The sequence below is a fragment of the Cetorhinus maximus genome, chromosome 8, assembly GCF_964194155.1.
Source record: "Cetorhinus maximus chromosome 8, sCetMax3.hap1.1, whole genome shotgun sequence".
Taxonomy (NCBI): domain Eukaryota; kingdom Metazoa; phylum Chordata; class Chondrichthyes; order Lamniformes; family Cetorhinidae; genus Cetorhinus; species Cetorhinus maximus.
In genome coordinates this window covers 127,266,383-127,286,508 of record NC_135886.1, presented here as the reverse complement: position 1 = coordinate 127,286,508, position 20,126 = coordinate 127,266,383, and the positions used below count along the sequence as shown (strand labels likewise).

Here is a 20,126-nt window from a genome sequence, read left to right as displayed (position 1 = left end):
TCTGTGTGAAATATGAAAAGTGTTCCATGGAGATGTTATGATAGAGATGGGTTCTAGAATTCAGTAAAAGAGAATATATTGGTTTTCATTAAAATACCCTTCCAACTTGAGACCAAGGAATGTTTTCGTTAAAAGCTGAGAATACTGGAAATGCGTGATTTCCAGATATATTTTTATCTGATAAAGATTTCTTTATTAATTAAGCCCTACCTCATATATTATGTGTCAAAAGACACTTATGTCACAAGATGTGAAGGCATGGAGCAAGACTAAGCAGCCATAATTTCACCTGTAAAGGGAAATGTTGCTCCTGGCAACTCAAGAAATCAATGCTTCCACAAACCCTGAACAGACAAGATTATACAAAGTAGGGTTTTTAAAAATCCCTCAGACATGCTGATGGCCCATTACACTTTCAGGATTTGTACGAGATTGACAAACAGCTGGAGCATCGCTCTTGCAGGCTAGAAACACCATTGAGTCCTTTGTGCAACAGCCATGCAATGCACTCTCAGCCATCTGCCATTCTGAAGGTGAAGTGTGCAAAACAGTACTCAATTTGTATTATAGCGCTTCCCATGTGTTTGTTTATTGCTGTGCTATCATATTATTGTGCATTAAGATGGGTTATAAAATTAAACAAACCTTCATTGAAAGGATTTTGGACTCGCTCACTTTTAACATATCTCTCTTACCTTCCCAAGTCATCAAGTTGTGTTTTTGGACTTCTTGACTATGGAAATAAGATGGCATGAAAGACATGATCCTGAATTTTTTTGACATCCTACAGGGTAAGCAGGTGTTGATTCTATATCCTGTAAAATGCAGGATTACACAGTGGGAAATCAGATTTGTAGGCCAAAAGGCATTATGTTATGTAAATGAACAGTTGGGAATTGACCTTGATGAGAAAAATCTCGTACAAATATCCTGATTCTGCCAATAACACTATTTAATAACGTGGCCTGATATCAGGAGGATCAGTATTTTAAGCATATTGAGTTTGAATCATGTCCTGTGATTAGGTGGCAGAGTTGTTTACTGGTGTATACCTTTTCCTAAGCTCTGTTTGAAGATTCACATGTTGACGCCCAGCACGCTTTGTGGAACAAAAAGTTGACCAAAAATTAAGAGGGAACTATGGAAAGCTTTAAATAATATCACTGCATTGATCAATGTGGGGGGTTGGAGGGTCGTATAAATTGTGGCATATTGAAGTACTAACACAGTCTCATGAGGTTCAATCCTCCGGCTTTGCTCATTTTTCCATCTAAGCTGCACCAACGAGCAGTTGTGAAAAGGAAGTTCGCAAATTCTCCCATGGGGAGAGAAAATTGGGCTGGGATGTGCTGCCTTAGCGTTGCCTCTTGCTTCCCAAAGGAGATATTAGTGTATAACTGTAAATAGGTTGCCTTTAGACCAAACAGATTTAAAGAGGCAAAGGTACTAAATAAATGCTATAAAAATTACATTCAAAACTGGAATAAAACATTATAATTTGCACATATGTGCACACTAGGTTGCTGATGGCCATTGTGCCTCCAGTAATAGGCTTTGAGCGGAGCCTTTTCCACAGACAAAATAACAAAATGAGAAGATAAGTGAGCCCACTGTATTTATTTGCATTTCCAAGCAGTTAGCTGCAGGCCATATTGGTGATACTCTCTAGTAACTAGCCCTGGACTTAGAAAATGTCATATGTGGAAAAGAGTGATTTATTAAGATGAAAAAAATACTTTGAAAATGTTGGAGCACCAAAGTATTTCACTAGCCAGTGTATGCTTGAACACATGCCTGGTTTCCTCCACAGTACTGAATCCCCAATCTCAGCCGTATTGCTTCATGGGGGCATGAAGGGTTCCTTATTTCCTCAAGGAAAATTCAGATGAGACTCATACTTGGGTCACTTGCTCACACCTCCCAGCAGTGAATTCAGAATGACACTGACAGAGGCATGGGCTAGGATGCCAGCACCCATCTTGTGTGTAGCCTTGGGAGACAGGATAACAAAAAGGGATGCGCCAAGACTACCAACACTATTCCAAAAAAAACTTTGTTGTAAAACAAAGTTTAAACATGTTGGGTTTGTTCTCTTCGGAAAAGAAAAGGTATGAGGGGACTTCATAGTTTTTGGTTTTATGAAGGGGATTGACAACATTGATCTAGGTACGTATTTCGGCATGGCTGAATTCACATTTCAGGGGAAAGAAGTTAAAAGTAAGAAGTTAGGGGAGACAAAGAAGGCGAACAGTGTAAATGGGCTCAAAAGTCAGTAAGATAGTTTTTAAAGAGAAAGCATTGATGAATATACTGAGAAATAAGCTAGTTGGGACTTTTAAAGAAGATGTCAGAACCATTCTCCCCTCCACCACACCCCCAGATAACTGTGTCTTGACGCCACCTTTGCTGGCAGTTTATCCTCCAGATCAATTGTCTTTTTGATGAAAAATGCTCTGCCTGACATTGTTTCATTGTTAACTGAACTTATGACCCCAATAATCTGTACCTTCTGGCAACATGAAGGATTTGTCGGGATCATCTTTCCACACTTCCAGCATAGTATTGAAAGCTTAAATCAGTGCACCTTTTTAAGTTGCTGTAGAAATAATCTCATATCTCATTGAGAATGGTTTGGAAGGGTCTAGGTGTGTTGCATTCTGTGCATTTGCATGTAGCTGTCAGCTTTAGTCACTCACTGCATCCCAGACTTTGCCACAGCTTTCCGACTGAATCTACTCCAGCTGCTTCCAAGTCAAGGCGATGACAAGGAAGTGGTCAGAACAAAGTTTGGAGCTGGAAAGTAGAAAGTCTGAGCAGGCAGTGGTACCCATGGTGAAATCCAGGTTGGTTAAGCAGCAGTAGGAGCCAGGACCTGCTGTGGGACTTGGAACCATGGAGAGCGACAGGAAGCAAATTTGGAACGAAAGGCAGCAGAAATGGGACCTGCAATCAATTAGCAGAACCGTGGATCAGATAGGATTGGGGGACTATCATGGTGATTGTCTGCATAAAATAAATACCATAAAACATTATTTTTGATGGACTGTCATTGGTTCAGTCACAGAAATCAGAAATGCCACAATATATATGTTCCTGGGATCAGATTGACTACTGGCTCTGGGGTATGAATGGCTGTAGGGATAGGTTGAAAGGACAATGGCCTATGGGAACTGGAATGGCTTTGATTGAAGGAAGACTGAAAATACGTAATGATTGCAGATATACAACTATAATCATATAGATGGCCAGCGAGTGGATAGATCCATAGATCCCGGAAATGAGTTATAGGCTGGGACGTAATGAAGGGATTTAGATAGTTTATAAGGAGGCAAATGGATATTGGGAATAACTGGAGACACCGATTTAATTAAGAGGTTCAGATGATGCCTAAGGCTGATTGGTTGATAACTGCCTGATTGTTGACACTGTCTTGATATCACCTGACAGATTTAATTTTGTGTACTTTTTGCAGTAATTGTCAATAATTTCTTAAGTGTTGTCATTCAGCTTCAGGTCCTCACTTCACTGTTGGGGTGGGTTCCAACTAGTACATGTGGGCCACAAGAACAGCTATTATGAGTTTAGTGAGAAGTAGTTTTCTGTGAATTGACAGGAAATTACATTGCCAATTATTGCATCATTATTCAAATATATTGCAATTAAGGGTCATCATGGGTTTCACTGGCTGATGTAATTTCAGAGCTGTGCTGGAAAGTTATATTTATAATCAGATTGGTATTGATTATTAGAAATAATAAATAATATTAATACATGACATCACTTAGTTGGTTCAATGCCATATTTGCACATTTCTGCATCCCTGGAATAAGGGTTTTATACCCATTTATATAGTGAAAGAATAAAGTATCTATTTTTTTTTCAGATGCACTCTTGAAGTGAAAATAATTTAGTTTATATTTTATCTTGAGCACAGTTATCCAATAAAATTCCATTGAGAACAAAAATGGATATTAATCTTTCACTGTTGAGTAAACATGGTCCCCTCACTCTCAATTCCTGGATAAATGTGCATGTCAGTATCCTTCCAATGCCCTGATTTCAAGTACATATTATTTGTAACAAAATTCCACTGCCTGAATCCTAATTAGCACCCATGTCCTGTTCATCCATCTCTTCTGTGCTCACTGACATATATTGGTTCCCTGTTGGGCAGCGCCTCCAGGTAAAAATTTGCATCCTCGTGTTCAGATCCCTCTGTGACCACCCCGCCCCCCCCCAGCCCCACCCACCTCCCCACTTCACCTCATGCGCTAAGTGCTGGAATATCCAATGCAAACCTCTGCCTCTCTACCTGTGAAGTGCTTTGCAACATGTTATAGGCACTATATAAATGAAAATTGTTGTAGTCCTGAATATATATTGCAGGTATTATACATTAAGGTTTTGTTTATCTTATTCTAAACAGTTAACTGTGAATAAGATATAAATAACTTAAATGGTTATGTGCATAACACGGTCTGTATTCATATTGCCCATTTGTCCTGGCCAAATTTATCCCTCTAGTCAGTAATTGGGTCATTCTGAGAATGTGAAAGGTGCTATATAATTGCAAGTTAGTTCTTTTGTCTATCTGTGCTCTTATACTGTATCCAATAGTACCCATATTCAGGATAGTATGTGCCCAAAACTAGCAGTGCCCAATAACTACAGTGTGCAACAATGTACTATGAAAAATAATGTCTGTGTGCCACACTGTAATATGTTTGTATTGTGTGGCATTATGAAAAGACAAATTGTCAATTATTTGATGCCCTGCCAATTAAAATGCAAAATCAATTGCATTCTAATTAATTGGTGGTGTGCTATATTATTGTGATTTAAAATGGGCCATATCAGATCATGAATAACATTCTTGTGCATTTGTGCGACAGTTTGTCCTCATATCCAACCCTAGCATACTGTTTGATTCTTGTACAATTGAGAAGCAGCATTATCTTCTACCAGGGGTTTGATAGAATTACTTTATTTCTTCAAAGGGTCTATCAGTATGATGTGAAGTCTTAAGGGCTCCAATTTTAATTAAGGCAGCTTTACTCCCATTCACCCATTCCTCCAATTTGCTAGCGTCAATATCACAAACTTTCTTCGGCTAAAGAGGAGGGGCAGGTAGGTGACTTGCTGATGGGTTTCTGACAGTATTCTCTCTCCTCCCCCTAAGAAGTGAACTAGGGGGCCCATTAGGTGTGTTTTCTCCATCTCTTACTGTGAAGGAGTATGTAGCCTCTACTGTGTGCTTCCCAAGAATGGCGGAAACTCACGCGGGGAATTGTAAAGTCACTTCGTGCCATGTCAACATGGTGTAGAACAGAATGGAGCTCTCATCTACTAAAGGCTGGTTTATTTTCAAGCTTAAGATAATTAGACTTAAGGGGGCAATGTGAAGCAGTAATAGAGGAGAATACCAGTTTTTGTGTTGCTAGGTAAAAAAAACACTAAGGACTGAGGAAACATTTTGCAAGTATAGATAGGCTGGCATGGGCAGGCGGGTGGCAGATGAAGTTTAATATGGATAAGTGTGAGGTGATGCATTTTGGCAGGGATAGGGAAAGGCAATGTAGACTTAATGGCACAGTTCTAAAAATTGTATAAGCACAGAGGGACCTGGGGTTCATGTGCATAGATTTTTTGAAAGTGGCATGATATATTGAGAGAGTAATTAGCAAAGCAAATGAGATCTTTGGGTTTGTAAATAGAAGTGTTCAGCAGAAAAGCAGAGAGCTTATGGTGAACTTTTATAAAGCTCTGGTTAGGCCACAACTAGAGTATTGTGTCCAGTTCTGGTCACCAAACTTTAGGAAGGATGTAAGGGTCCTTGAGATGGTGTAGAGGAGGTTTACCAAAAAGGTTCCAAGGGTAAGGAAGTTAGCTGTAAGATTAGGTTGGAGAAACTGGGGCTATTCTCCTTGGAGCAAAGGAGATTGAAGGGAGATTTGATTGCGGTGTATAAAATTATGACAAGTTTAGATAAGGTAGAAGAAGAAAAGCTATTACCATTAGCTGATGTTACTGATGCTAAGGGACACAGATTTAAAGCTTTAGGCAAAAGATGCAGGGGCAATGTGAGGAAGCACTGTTTTATGCAGTGAGTGGTAGTGATCTGGAACTTGTTGCCTACGAGGGTGGTGGAAGCAGAGAAGATGAATGATTTCAAAAGGAAACTGGAGGGGCACATGAGAGGAATAAACTAAGGGTTTCAGGAAAAGAGCAGGGGAATGGGATTGATTGGATTGCTCTACAGAGAGCCAGGATGGACTTGATGGGCTGAACGGCCTCCTTCTGTGTCATTATAACCCTATAGCTCCATAAGCTATGATATTTACATTCTCTTCTAAAAGGGCATAAACACGGCTTTTGCAGACATTTGGCTGACTCTACAAGTCAGTCTGAAAACACAGTCTAACATGGACACATTAGCAAAGCTGTCAACGCTGGACAAATCCTAGATGTCAAATTTTCGGTCACAAGCCATATATTTAAAGTGCCAAAAGCATAAATATAAACCAGCAAAAGGTGGGCCACAGGAGGTGACTGGCTTGTATCAAGAATTTTTCCTTTTCTCCTTCTTCAACATCCATTCTTCCGCATCCTTTTTTTTGTATTATTTTTTCCCTTCCCATGGCTCAATTGGCTATGATTTTGCACGTATTTCCTCTTGGAGGTCAAGAGATCACGCTGAATGCAAAGCCAGCGCAATAATCATAGGAGCAAAGAAAGCCCTTTATTGAAACAATAGTACCTGTGGAGACTATGCAAAGAAAAACTAACATTAGTAACATTACTTTTGTTTTTTCATTGACAGGGGAGAAAAGTACAGATTTGTATGTCTCCCCTAGAACGCGCAGCCCATATTTAATTGTATCTATCTTATCATGTCTTGTCAGTGTCTTCCAGCACAGACAAGATCCTTCATTTGGCCTCCACCTGTGCTGTAAACTTCTGTAGTTATCTTGCTAAATTCTAATTGCTGTTGTTAATAGCCTGGGCTCACACCATTCCTCAACTTGCCTCTCTGGACCCGGAACAAGTCTTTGCATGAACCTGTCTACTGGAACTGTCTCATGTGCCCGTTTTGGGAGGAGGTGGTCGCCTGAAGAGTCGATAGCGCTGACGCTCAGAGTGCCGACTCCTTTTAACATTGCAGCAGCACTGCTTTGTGTTCCCTTGGGGGAAGAAAGCAGGTGAGCTGGGATAATTATGCACCGTGAAATACTGGCTGAGTCAAGCGTTGCACGAGGGTGCCAGCTTTTCCTCGAAGGATCTGCTTGGGCAAGAGGTGCAAATACTTCTAAACTTGTAGAGAGATAGAGTTTGAACATTAATACAAAAACCTTTTTTAAAAAAATACACTGCTTACCTGCCATGATAAAGCAGAGAAGGTCTGCATTTCCCTTGGTGTACTCTTTGTATAGCGTGCAGAGCTTTTAAATTGATTTATTGATTATCTGGTGGGGGCAGGGGTACAGGACAGTGCATGACGATTTTCAATTAGTTGTGCATTTAGGTATTGACTGGAGTATCTCTTTTTGACTGGCAGATGTTCTAATGAGTCTTTCTCCCCGAAACTGCACTTTGTTTAGAAGTCTAAATTACCTCCAGTGTTTCTGTGTCAATTTTCATCTTAGAATAAGATTTAAGATTAAAAATATGTTTTGCATGTCAACCTTTATTTTTGCCACATGCACTTCATCCATGCTCACCCATCACCATCTGTCAAATCACTGATCGACCACCCGCCTTCAGTATTACCTGTTTGAAACGTTGAATTTCTCCCCTTCACTTTCGCTTATTGTCACCCTCATTCTGGCCAGGTCTGTCTCCTACCAACTATCTCACTGTATGCGACCGATTTTCCCAGTATGTACTGCTAACAAGAAGCCTCATCCATTGACAAAACGACAGAAAGCGTCAAAGTGCATTGCAATCAATTCAGTATTTTTGAAGCATGGTAACTGTCTTAATTTAGAAAACGCAGCAGCTGGTTTGCACACAGCAAGGTCCCACAAGCTTCAACATGATAGTGAACAGTTCATCTGTTTTAATTGATGTTGGTTGAGGGGTAAATATTGGTCAGGATACCAGGATAACTCTCCTGCTCTTAAATATAATGCCATAGGATCTTTTATGTCCACTTGAGAAGGCAGAATGTGCTTTGATTTAATATCTCATTGGAAAGATAGTGCAGCATTCACACAACAGTGCACTGAAGTGCCAGCTCAGGTCGTGTGCTTTGGTCCCTGGAGTGGGGCAGGAACCCACAACTTTCTGATTCAATACTATCATTGAGCCAAGACTAACACTATTCACATCCACTCAGCATGTAAATGTTCACAATATGTTTCTGTATCTGTATAACACTTACCCAAACTCTGCATCTCCGCCTTGTCAGCAGTATGCAAGTAGATGATACAGATATGAGCAGTTTATATAAAAGAAAGACTTGCATTTATCTAATGCCTTTCAGAACCGCAGGATGTTTCAAAGTGCTTCAGAGCCATTGAAGTAATTCGAAGTGTAGTCACTGTTGTAATATAAGGAAGGCAGCAGTCAATTTGCACACAACAGAAAAGTTTGAGATAATTTGTTTTTCTAGTGTTGATTGTGGGACAAATATCAGTCAGGACTCCAGGGATAACACTTCACTATTCTTCAAAATAGTGCCAAAGGATCTTTTGGGTCCATCTTAGAGAGAAGGCAGGACCTCAGTTTAACATCTCATCCGAGAGGTGACATAACACCCAGTGCAGCACTCCAGCACTACTGTAGTGGAGTGTCAGCCTAGATTTGCATTCTCACCTCTCTGGAATGGGACTTAAACGTATGACCTTCTGACACAGAGGGAAGACTGCCACCAACTGAGCCACAGCTGACACCTCTAATTTAATTTAATTTAATTTAATTTGCACTGTGATACATAAGTAGGGAACACATAAATATATTAGCACGCTTTACTCAGAAATACAGAGAAGCATATCCTTTTCCCAAAAGAATAGTAACTATGTGGAATTGATTCCCATCAAAAGCAGTTCATGCTGGGATAAGTATTTGGAATGGGACTGTAATTTATAGAGATAAGTACAGACCAAGATTACTGCATGAAACACAATGGTTGCTGCCCTGCTGCGGCTGTGCAAGTGCCATCTGTGGAAAGCAACAGGCCAGGTTGAAGTATTAGAAGTGTAAATAGATACAGTGAAATTTTGCTTCACTGTCTTTTAGGAGACAGGAGAAAGATTTGCAGAGCTTTTGCACAGGAAGTCAATAACATTACTTGAGGGTACCTTTGGGATGAGGCACTTCACCAAGGCCCCACCTGTTTTCTGTCAGGTGAACATAAGAGTCTCCAAGATGCTATTTTGGAGAAGAGTGTGTGTTCAAAAGCTTGAGATTGGATAAAGAGGCTTGTCCCACAAATTTCACTTATTCAACGTACCAAATAAAATTTAAAAAGGCTTGCATTTGTATAGCACCTTTCACAACCTCAGGACGACCAAACATCTCATAAAAAAGCAGCTAATTTTGTCACTATCCCATTGTTGTGTGTAAATTGGCGACAGCTTTTCCAATATTATAACGGTGACTACAATTCAAAAGCACGTCATTGGCTGTGAAGCACTTTGGAATGGCCTATGGTTGTGAAAAGTGCTACCTAAATGAAAGTTATTTTTCTTTATTTATTTTCCGTGGGGTATTGAACGAGTGAGACTGATGGAGCAAATCACTTTTCACAATCCCTTGCTTTCTTACACACATTTAATGACCAATACTGCAAGCCTACTTTCACTAGTCAAACATGTGTTGGGATTTTTACAGTTCCACATGCTATGAGGTTGGCCTTATCGGCAACCTCGTAAATTGGGCCCAATCCATTTGCTCGCCATGCAAGCTTGATGCTGAAATAGGGCACATCAAAGACATCTTGCGGGGTCATAGCTACCCTGATCTGATCATTTTGCGCTGTATATTGTGCAAACTTATGAATGGGCCTAAGGCCATCACCCGCAGCCCTGAAAAATGCCCAGCTGACTTCAGATTTCCTGGAAGGGCAAGGTATCTCAAATATTTGAGCGACAGGTGAAGCTAGCTGTTTCACGCTGCTACTCTGCAGTAGCAACACAAGTGGTATTCGCCACTAACAGGATGCTGCCATCAAGCCAAAAAGACGTTCTTTCTATCACACAAATGAGTAATGTGGTATATGAATTTCAGTGCCATTGTGATGCTAGGTACATAGGCCATACATCCCAAAGACTGGCGGATTGTATCAAACAGCATGTCCCTTTTGCTGTTCACAGCAGAAAGATACAGACCACACCCAACCAGCTCGTGCTTGCAAAACTCAAGACACAGTGTCCAACATTAGACGTGATTCTGCAATTAGGCAACATTTGCTAAATAATCCTCAGTGTGCTAAAAATTACGCTGACAACCAATTTAAGATCGTCGGCCAGGCTTGCAGTGTGGCGCATTTGCATGTACTGAATGCTACATATATTAATACACAGGGCCCTGTTCTTTACAGACAGAAAGACTATGGGCAGAATTTTCTGCCTACCGGGCGTGCGGGCCCGACCCAATCTCCGGCGGGCGGGGAGCCGATCCCCGCCAGAGAAGCGGGCCCCGCCAATTAAGGCCCGCCCAGCGTGAAGCCCAGCGGGAAGCGCTATGCACTTCCTGTGCGGGTGGGTGGAGGGGGAATTCCCCAAATGCGAGAGTGCGCTCTTTCGCGCATGTGCCCGAAAGAACGCACATCTCCCTGAGGCTAGGTGCTGCCTCAGGGAGATCGCTGAAACTTGTTCAAACATTAAAAATAGAAAAATTTAAAAATCCTTAACATGTCCCCCCCCATGTGACAATGTCACACGAGATGGGACATGTTAATAAATTTATTAAAGTTTTTTAAACCCTACATGAAACCTCTTCCCGCTGGTGGATGAGGTTTCATGCTTTCTCTATTCCCCGCTGGGGCTCCTGGCCAACCCGCCAGCCTTAAGGTTGAACGGGCAGGTCCTTTAATTGTTTTAATGATCCTGTCAATGGCCTCAATTGGCCATTGACAGGTTGGTGAGTGCACATGATTTGGCTGCGCCCCCGCCTTCCTGAAAATTTAACTGAGGCGGGGTGACGTCGGGTTGGGGGTGGGGGGGGCGATGTCAACCCGCGTCATTTTGCGCGCCGGCGAGTGGGCCCCGCCCCCTGCTCGCCGACGGCAAAATTCAGCCCTATGCGTACACATTGGCCGGGGTTTTCCACCCCTGTCATGGGTGGGAACCGCTGCGGGTGAAACGGCGCCCCAGCCAGGAGTCTTACGGCGGGAGCGGAAGATCGCGGCGGTGGGCGGGTGCGGAAAATCCCGCCCGTTGTGTCTGTTTTAGCTAAACAAAGTAAGTGACAGCCATTCACTGTTTCATTCCTCAGGGCAATGCCTTGACCAAACAGAGTCAAACTGCCTTGTTTAAAATTTCAAACAATGCTTGGCAATTAACTGTCAGTCACCATTAACTATTGCAGTCTCCATGGCAACGTCTCTAGCAAGAAGAGTCCACTTACCAACCAGTCAGCACTCTCTTCTCATACAGTATAAAGTCATTGCTTCCCCTGACATTGGTATTCTTGCAATTGTCCTGATGAGTGCAAGATGAAAAGCTTCGACAAAATGTATTTTTTCAGCAATACTAAAGTTCTGTACAACCAAACGATGATTAATTTATATTTATATATGTATCTATCAAACATAAAAAATCCGAACTAACATTGTGACAATGTGCTAACCTCAAGAAGAGCACACCACCTGCACTGCTGTGTTCCTCTTGTACCCGTCATTCTTAGGATTTATCGGCTGTCTGTGTGTTAATAAAATAATAAAGTTATCGCAAATGTTTGCAGAAGGTTATTAACCATAAGAGTGAAGTTTACATTTAAATGATGGGGTATGTCTTGTGAGGATCTGTGCCAACACTGACGTCTCAAACCCTGCAACCTTTGGTTTGAAAAATCAGGCGTGCGCCTGAATGTCCAATTTTTGAATCAGTGGTCTGGGCCATTTCAAAGATGCCGTGATGTTGGCAGGTCCATATACATGCCTGCTATATATTCCATAGAACAAGGAGTTCTCATAGCATGAACCTTTCATAGAAATACATCCTTATAAGACACCCCTGGGGACATCTGCCTCATCAGGTATTCTGCAGTGTGCACACGTATCAGGGAATTGACAGCTGCTATGTTTGTAAGTGGCAAAACATGCACATTGCTTTTCTGGTAGAAAGGAAACATCAAGTGGGCAGGATGAGCCGCTTTCACCAGATGGCAGGATTTCATCAAATACAAAGAGTCGCATGTGGTGCCCAAGTGGCATCACGTCTATTTCGTGTCAACCCCTTGGCTTTCAGGAAGAGAAAGGATTCGTCCTCAGTTATGTTCAGGTGGCATCTGACCACAGAAACTTCACCTTGTGTCTCAATGACCACAATCTGGGAGAGAGCCATGATGCTTCATCGCGTAGCAGTCCATAGTGCCAACATTATTTGAAGGGCATAAAGTTCTGAGGAGAAAGGGGGCTATTCTCTGTGTGCACGGCTATAGGCCGCATGGGTACAGCACCTCACAGCCGAGCAGCACTTCATCCTGGATAACTCCACAGCTGTTGGGTTCTCCTTGGCTGCTACCTTCACTTCAAGAAGGTATGCATGCAGTTGAAGCACAATGAAAAAGTGGGAAAAAGTTCATTGTACACAACAGGTCTCAGAGGGTGAGGCAGGCATGTGCCATGGCTGATTAGATCCATAAGAAACACACACACTTTGCTTTGCTTTCGATAGCAGCACATATTTTTCTGACAACAACCTGTGTTTATATAGCACCTTTAGCACAATAAAATGTCACATTATAAAAAAAATGGACAGCAAGCTACATAAGGAGGTGTTAGGGTAGATGACTAAAAGCTTGGTCAAAGGGGTAGATTTTAAGGGGTGTCTTCAGGAAGAAAGCATGGTAGAGAGGCAGAAAGGTTTAGTGAGGGAATTCCAGAGCTTAAGGTCTAAGCAGCTGAAGGCACGGGCACTAATAGTGGAAAAATTTAAATTGGGGATACTCAAGAGTTGGAGCCAGAGTTGGAGCAGCACAGATGTCTTGGAAGGATGTAAGCCTAGGAGAGATTAGGGAGATAGGGATGGGAGATGCCATGGAGAAATTTGAAACAAGGATTTTAAAATTGAGGCATTGTTTAATCTCAATATTAATGGGAGGAAATCTCTGCACATATTCTATTGGATGTTGGACAAGAAGTCTGACAATTTGGAAAGGTTGAGAGAGGTGATTATTGTGAGCAGGTGAGGTGTCGTCAACGTACTTGTGGAAAGAGTGATGAGGTCCTGCAGCGGGAGTTCAGGGAGTTAGGCAGAAAGTTAAAAAACAGGACCTCTAGGGCTGTAATCTCAGGATTACTCCCTGTGCCACATGCCAGTGAGGCTAGAAATAGGAAGATAGTGCAGCTGAACACACGGCTGAACAGATGGTGTAGGAGGGAGGGTTTCCGATATCTGGATCAGTGGGATCTCTTCCGGGACAGGTGGTACAAGAAGGACGGGTTGCATCTAAACTGGAGGGGCACCAATATCCTGGCTGCGAGGTTTGCTAGTGTCACTCGGGAGGGTTTAAACTAGTATGGCAGGGGGGTGGGAACCAGAGCAATAGGTCAGCAGGTGAAATAAATGACTGGGAACCAGTGAATATGGCCAGTAGGACTAAGAGGAAGGGCAGGCAGGGAGAAATTGCTGAACACAGTGGGACTGGGGGTCTGAAATGCATTTGTTTCAATGCGAGAAGTATAACAGGCAAGGCAGATGAGCTTAGAACTTGGATTAGTACTTGGGACTATGATGTTATTGCTATTACAGAGACTTGGTTGAAGGATGGACAGGATTAGCAGATAAACGTTCCAGGATTTAGATGTTTCAGGCAGGATAGGGAGGGATGTAGAAGAGGTGGGGGAGTTGCACTGCTGGTTAAGGAGAATATCACAGCTGTACGACAGGAGGACACCTTGGTGGGCTCATGCAGCGAGGTAATATGGGTAGAGCTCCGGAATAGGAAGGATGCAGTCACAATGTTGGGGGTTTACCATAGGCCTCCCAATTGCCGGCGGGAGATTGAGGAACACTTATGTAGGAAGATTTTGGAAAGATGTAAAAGCAATAGGGTTGTTGTGGTGGGTGATTTTAACTTTCCCTATATTGACTGGAAATCACTTAGTGCTAGGGGTTTGGATGGTGCAGAATTTGTAAGGTGCATCCAGGAGGGCTTCGTGAGACAATATGTAGATAGACCAACTAGGGAAGGGGTAATACTGGACCTGGTATTAGGGAATGAACCCAGCCAGGTGGTCGAAGTTTCAGTAGGGGAGCGTTTCGGGAAAAGTGACCATAATTCAGTAAGTTTCAAGTTACTGGTGGATAAGGATAACAGGAGTCCTCGGGTTAAGGTGCTTAATTGGGGGAAGGCTAATTGTAACAATATTAGGCAGGAACTGAGGAATCTAGACTGGAGGCGGATGTTTGAGGGCAAATCAACAACTGACATGTGGGGGGCTTTCAAACGTCAGTTGATAACAATTCAGGACCAGCATGTTCCTGCTAGGATGAAGGATAAGCATGGCAAGTTTCAGGTACTTTGGATAATGAAGGATATTGTGAGATTGGTCAAAAAGAAAAGGGAAGCATTCATAAGGGCTAGAAGGCTGGGAACAGATGAAGCCCGTGGAGAATATAAAGAAAGTAGGAAGAAACTTAATCAAGGAGTCAGGAGGGCTAAAAGGGGTCATGAAAAGTCACTAGCAACCAGGATTAAGGAAAATCCCAAGGCCTTTTATACATACGTAAAAAGCAGAGGGTAGCCAGGGAAAGGGTAGGCCCACTCAGGGACAGAGGTGGGAATCTGTGTGTGGAGCTAGAAGAAATGGGAGAGATACTAAATGAATACTTCTCATCAGTATTCACCAAAGAGAAGGACTTAGCGGTCGATTTGTCTAGGGAAGAGTGTGTAGATAGCCTGGATCATGTTGAGATCAAAAAAGAGGTGTTAGGCGTCTTGAAGAATATTAAGGTGGATAAGTCCCAAGGGCCAGATGGGATCTATCCCAGAGTACTGAGGGAGGCAAGGGAGGAGATTGCTGGGGCCTTGACAGAAATCTCTGTATCCTCACTGGCTACGGGTGAGGTCCCAGAGGACTGGAGAATGGCCAATGTTGTTCCATTGTTTAAGAAGGGTAGTAGGGATAATCCAGGAAATTACAGGCCGGTGAGCCTTACGTCAGTGGTAGGGAAATTATTGGAGAAGATTCTTCGTGACAGGATTTACTACCATTTGGAAGCAAATGGCATATTAGTGAGAGGCAGCATGGTTTTGTGAATGGGAGGTCGTGTCTCACTAACTTGATCGAGTTTTTCGAGGAAGTGACAAAGATGATCGATGATGGAAGGGCAGTGGATGTTATATACATGGATTTCAGTAAGGCCTTTGACAAGGTCCCTCATGGCAGACTAATACAGAAGGTAAAGTCGCACGGGATCAGAGGTGAACTGGCAAGATGGATACAGAATTGGCTTGCTCATAGAAGACAGAGGGTAGCAGTGGAAAGGTGCTTTTCTGAATGGAGAGCTGTGACTAGTGGAGTTCCGCAGGGATCAGTGCTGGGACCTTTGCTGTTTATAGCATATATAAATGATTTGGAGGAAAATGTAACTGGGCTAATTAGTAAGTTTGCAGACGACACTAAGGTTGGAGGAGTTGCAGATAGTGGAGAGGATTGTCAAAGGATACAACGGGATATAGATCGGTTGGAGACTTGGGCAGAGAAATGGCAGATGGAGTTTAATCCAGACAAATGCGAGGTAATGCATTTTTGAAGGTCTAATACAGGCAGGAATTATACAGTAAATGGCAGAACCCTTAAGTGCATCGACGGGCAGAGGGATCTGGGTGTTCAGGTCCACAGGTCACTGAAAGTGGCAACGCAGGTGGATAAGGTAGTCAGGAAGGCATATGGCATGCTTGCCTTCATTGGCAGGGGTATTGAGTATAAAAGCTGGGAAGTCATGCTGCAGCTGTATAGAACCTTGGTTACGCCACACTTGGAATATTGCATGCAATTCTGGTCGCCACATTACCAGAAGGATATGGAGGTGTTGGAGAGGGTGCAGAGGAGGTTTACCAGGATGCTGCCTGGTCTGGAGGTTATTAGCTATGAGGAGAGGTTGGAGAAACTCGGATTGTTCTCACTAGAGCGACGGAGATTGAGGGGCGACTTGATAGAAGTTTACAAAATTATGAGTAGCATGGACAGAGTAGATAGTCAGAAGCTTTTTCCCAGGGTGGAAGAGTCAATTACTAGGGGACATAGATTTAAGGTGAGAGGAGAAAACTATAGAGGAGATGTGCGGGGCAAGTTTTTTACGCAGAGGGTAGTGAGTGCCTGGAATTCGCTGCCAGAGGAGGTGGTGGAAGCAGGTACGATAGTGTTGTTTAAGAGGCAGCTTGACAAATACATGAATAGGATGGGAATAAAGGGATACGAACCCCGGAAGTGCAAAATGTTTTAGTCGACGGGCAATATGATCGACGCAGGTTTGGAGGGCCGAAGGGCCTGATCCTGTGCTGTACTGTTCTTTGTTCTTTGAAACTGATGCTGTATTTTCGGACGATGTTGCCGAGAGGCTGCATATAGATGATAAACAGGAGGGGTCAAGAATAGATTGTTGGGGGTGACCAGAGGGAATGGAGCAAGAACAGGAAAAGAAGCCATTGCCGTCTATTCCCTGGCTATGATTAGACAGATAAGAATGAGTACAGGTAAGAGCAGCCCTTCCATCTGGACGATGGTGAGAGGCATCGGAGGAAGATGGTGTGGTCAGCCGTGTGAAAGACTGCAGACAGGTTGAGAAGGTAGAGGGGTAGATGGGGGTGTAAACTGGCATGAATGGGGCATGGGGACTGTGAGGGGGGTGAGAGGGCGTGAAGGATGAGGGCTTCATTTCAACTGGAGCAAAGTCCCACAGAACTGAGGCGGGCCTTTTAAACAGCTGGCCTCTGTACCCAACAGCCCCTGTGGCTGCCTCTCCGAACTTTTCTTCAGGTCAGCTGGCCTGACTCCAACCCACATCCGCCCAACCCACCACCCCCAACCACAATGAAAATCCCGTTCTCGCGGGCACTCCTGAGGCGGGTGCGCTGAGCCAGGAATTTGTCCAACTCCCGCTACCCACCTCGAGCATGAAAATCCAGGCCCACAAACTGAGCTGCCTCCTTCTGTCTTGTAATCATTCTATGATTCATTTCATGATTCAGTGCAGATTCCCCAGATATACTGGGCTTAGAGGTTTAGATGATGAGGACAGGCTACCTAAATTTGTCTTCTATTTCCCTGGCAGAGAGGAATTGGTTGGCTGCATTAACTTGGTTGGCAATGTCCTTCTATCCAGCTGGAATCTGTGCTTTTCTTGGAGGGTGGACATGAACCCCAAAGAAAGTCCTCCTCCGTTGATGCAACTCCTGTAGCAGGTTCTCCAACTCTGAGCATCAAAAGCAGCAACGTGAACAATTAGTCCATTTTTCTGCCACCAACAGTTTTTCACTGATTTCAGCAGTGGCTGAGTTGGTAGTGATCTTGCCTCTGAGATACAAGTCCCATCCCAAGACTTGCATAGAAAAAATTAGAAAGCTAACAGGACTGAGGAAGCGCTGCGCTATTAGAGGTGTTGTCTTTTGGATGAGATGTTAAATCGAGGCCCTGTCTGCCCTCTTATCCCATGCACTATTTTGAAGAGGACCAGAGGAGTTATCCCTGATGTCCTGGTCAATGCTTATCCCTTAATCAACACAAAAACAGATTACCTGGTCATTATCAGATTGCTGTTTGTGGGAGCTTGCTGTGCATAAACTGGCCGCCGTACTTCATACATTGCTACAGTGACCACACTTCAAAAGTATTCCGTTGCTTGAAAAGCATTTTGGGACATCCTGTGGCACAAAAGGTGTTATACAAATGGAAGGGAAGAATTTTCCCCCCCGTTGAGGGGCGGAAGTGCAGGAACAGGCGCGTGCAGGTGCGCCTCTGATCAGCGCCCCCAATCGGGGGTGCGCCGCCATTTTACATGGGCTGGCCAATTATGGCCCGCCCAGCGTGATGTCCGCCAGATAGAGCGCATTCACCTCCCTGAGGCTCAGTGCTGCCTCAGGGAGATCGGCGCCAAATTTAAAAATGGTCAATGTACAAAAATAAAATTTCCCTGACATGTCCCCTCTGTCACATGAGTTGGGACATTTCCATCACTTTTAATTAAACTTTTATTACATTTTTAAAAACCCTCATGAAACCTCATCCCTCCCGTGGATGAGGTTTCATGCTTTTTCTGAAACCTGCCAGGGCTCCCGGCCTGCCCGCCAACTTTAAGGTTGGACGGGCAGGTCCATTAACTACTTGAATTAGTTTTTAAATGGCCTCAATTGGCCGTTGACAGGTTGGCGGGCGCACAGCTGATTCGGCTGCGCCCCCGCTGACCTGAAAATGGGAATGAGGCAGCGTCGGGAGTTCCGCCCAACATCATCCCACATCATTTTACTCACCGGCCCTCCCACCCCCCACCCCGCTCACCGACCTTAACATCCTGGCCCAAGTCTTTTTTCCTGCAGCTTCTCAGGAACAATTGCCTTTGCTGGGTTTTGCAATCTTCAACCATGTTCTCCGTACAAGCCTTTCCTGTGCCTGTAACCTATTTAAAAAGAAGCAATGGGTTTGTGTGGCAAAATCTGTCACGTCTTGTCCACGTTGCTATGGGTACAGATGCGTGCCAGCCCATTGGGCCAGTATAACCTCAGTTTTGCCTGTTGTGCAAAATCAGGGCGAATAGCTTTGAATTAATTGTCTCGTGTCAATTATCTCATGAAAGGATCAGTTTTGGGTGTGATTTCTGTATCAGACAACGCTACCCCTTTAAGTGAATGATTGGTGGCTCTGTGCAAAATGTTTGAAGAGCTGCAGTGATAAAATTACGTAATGAGAAGTGGCCCTAATATATGCTGCTTTGCAGGGCAGCAAAGCATTGTAGCCACATGCACCACAGCCTTTCTGTGATGTCTCAGGTATGAACGTAAGAAGAAAAGTCCAATGCTCTATCATAAAAAAAAATGAATAAATAAAAATACAAGTTGAAGATGTCTGGTGCACAAAAACATTAATGATATCTTAGTATCTGTAAATATAGAGTGTCACACGATGTGACATTTATACAACAGCGGACCTTACTGGGTGTAAATATGCTTTTGTATGTTTGCAGCCCACTTTGTAAATCAGTAATACAGCAGGATGCCCAGGAAACCCTCAAATCACATACCATTGACAAATAGAATATCAACATTTGCTGTTGATTTTAAGAATTTTTTGATAAATTATTTTCATGTCAGTCGAAGGAAGGATGAGAAAAATCCAGCACCTTGTCTTTTCAGCACGCATGTCTCATTTTTCACTTTAAGCTGATTATTACTGTGAACTGAATCCATTACCATCTGATTTTTGTTTGTGTCTTTTGGTCAGATGCTGCCTTCAAGATGAAACTGATTAATACGATCACTGATTTTATAGGATTGGCAAAAAAAGGTGGACTTTTAAGGCCTACCCTTGCCAGGCTCTTTATGCGTACAGCTGCCTTTCTCTCTCCCTCTCCATAAATGCCCGTCTCCTTCTATCTTTAATCACTCTCCCTATTTCCCGAATTCCTGAAATAAGTAGTCGATGTGGGTGTCACTGCTCTTGACTCACTCCTCTTTCACTGTTTCTCTTCTCCTCCCTCATGCCTTCTCACATTGCCCTTCTTACTCTTCAGTTTTACATCTTCATTCCTGCTTGCTTCCGCAAAACTTTTCCCTCCTGCACCCCACTTCCTGTCACCTCACCATGACCACAAGGAGAGACTGTAGCCAGGAACTAGGCACAGGCTACGGAAAAAAAATGTGCAGGTGGAGGAGGAGTGGATCACAGCAATCTTGTTAAGGAATTCTCCTGGGAATTGTAGCTGATGGTATCAGAGTCAAGGCAAACAAGATTACTACCTCTG

General features: G+C 43.4%; 1 protein-coding gene across 1 annotated transcript in view; it reads left to right on the top strand.

Annotated features, from left to right (window-relative positions):
• The window catches only part of nalf2 (NALCN channel auxiliary factor 2), a 394,010-nt gene that overhangs the window by 1,566 nt on the left and 372,318 nt on the right, over window positions 1–20,126 (top strand). The gene's annotated exons all lie outside the window — the stretch shown is intronic.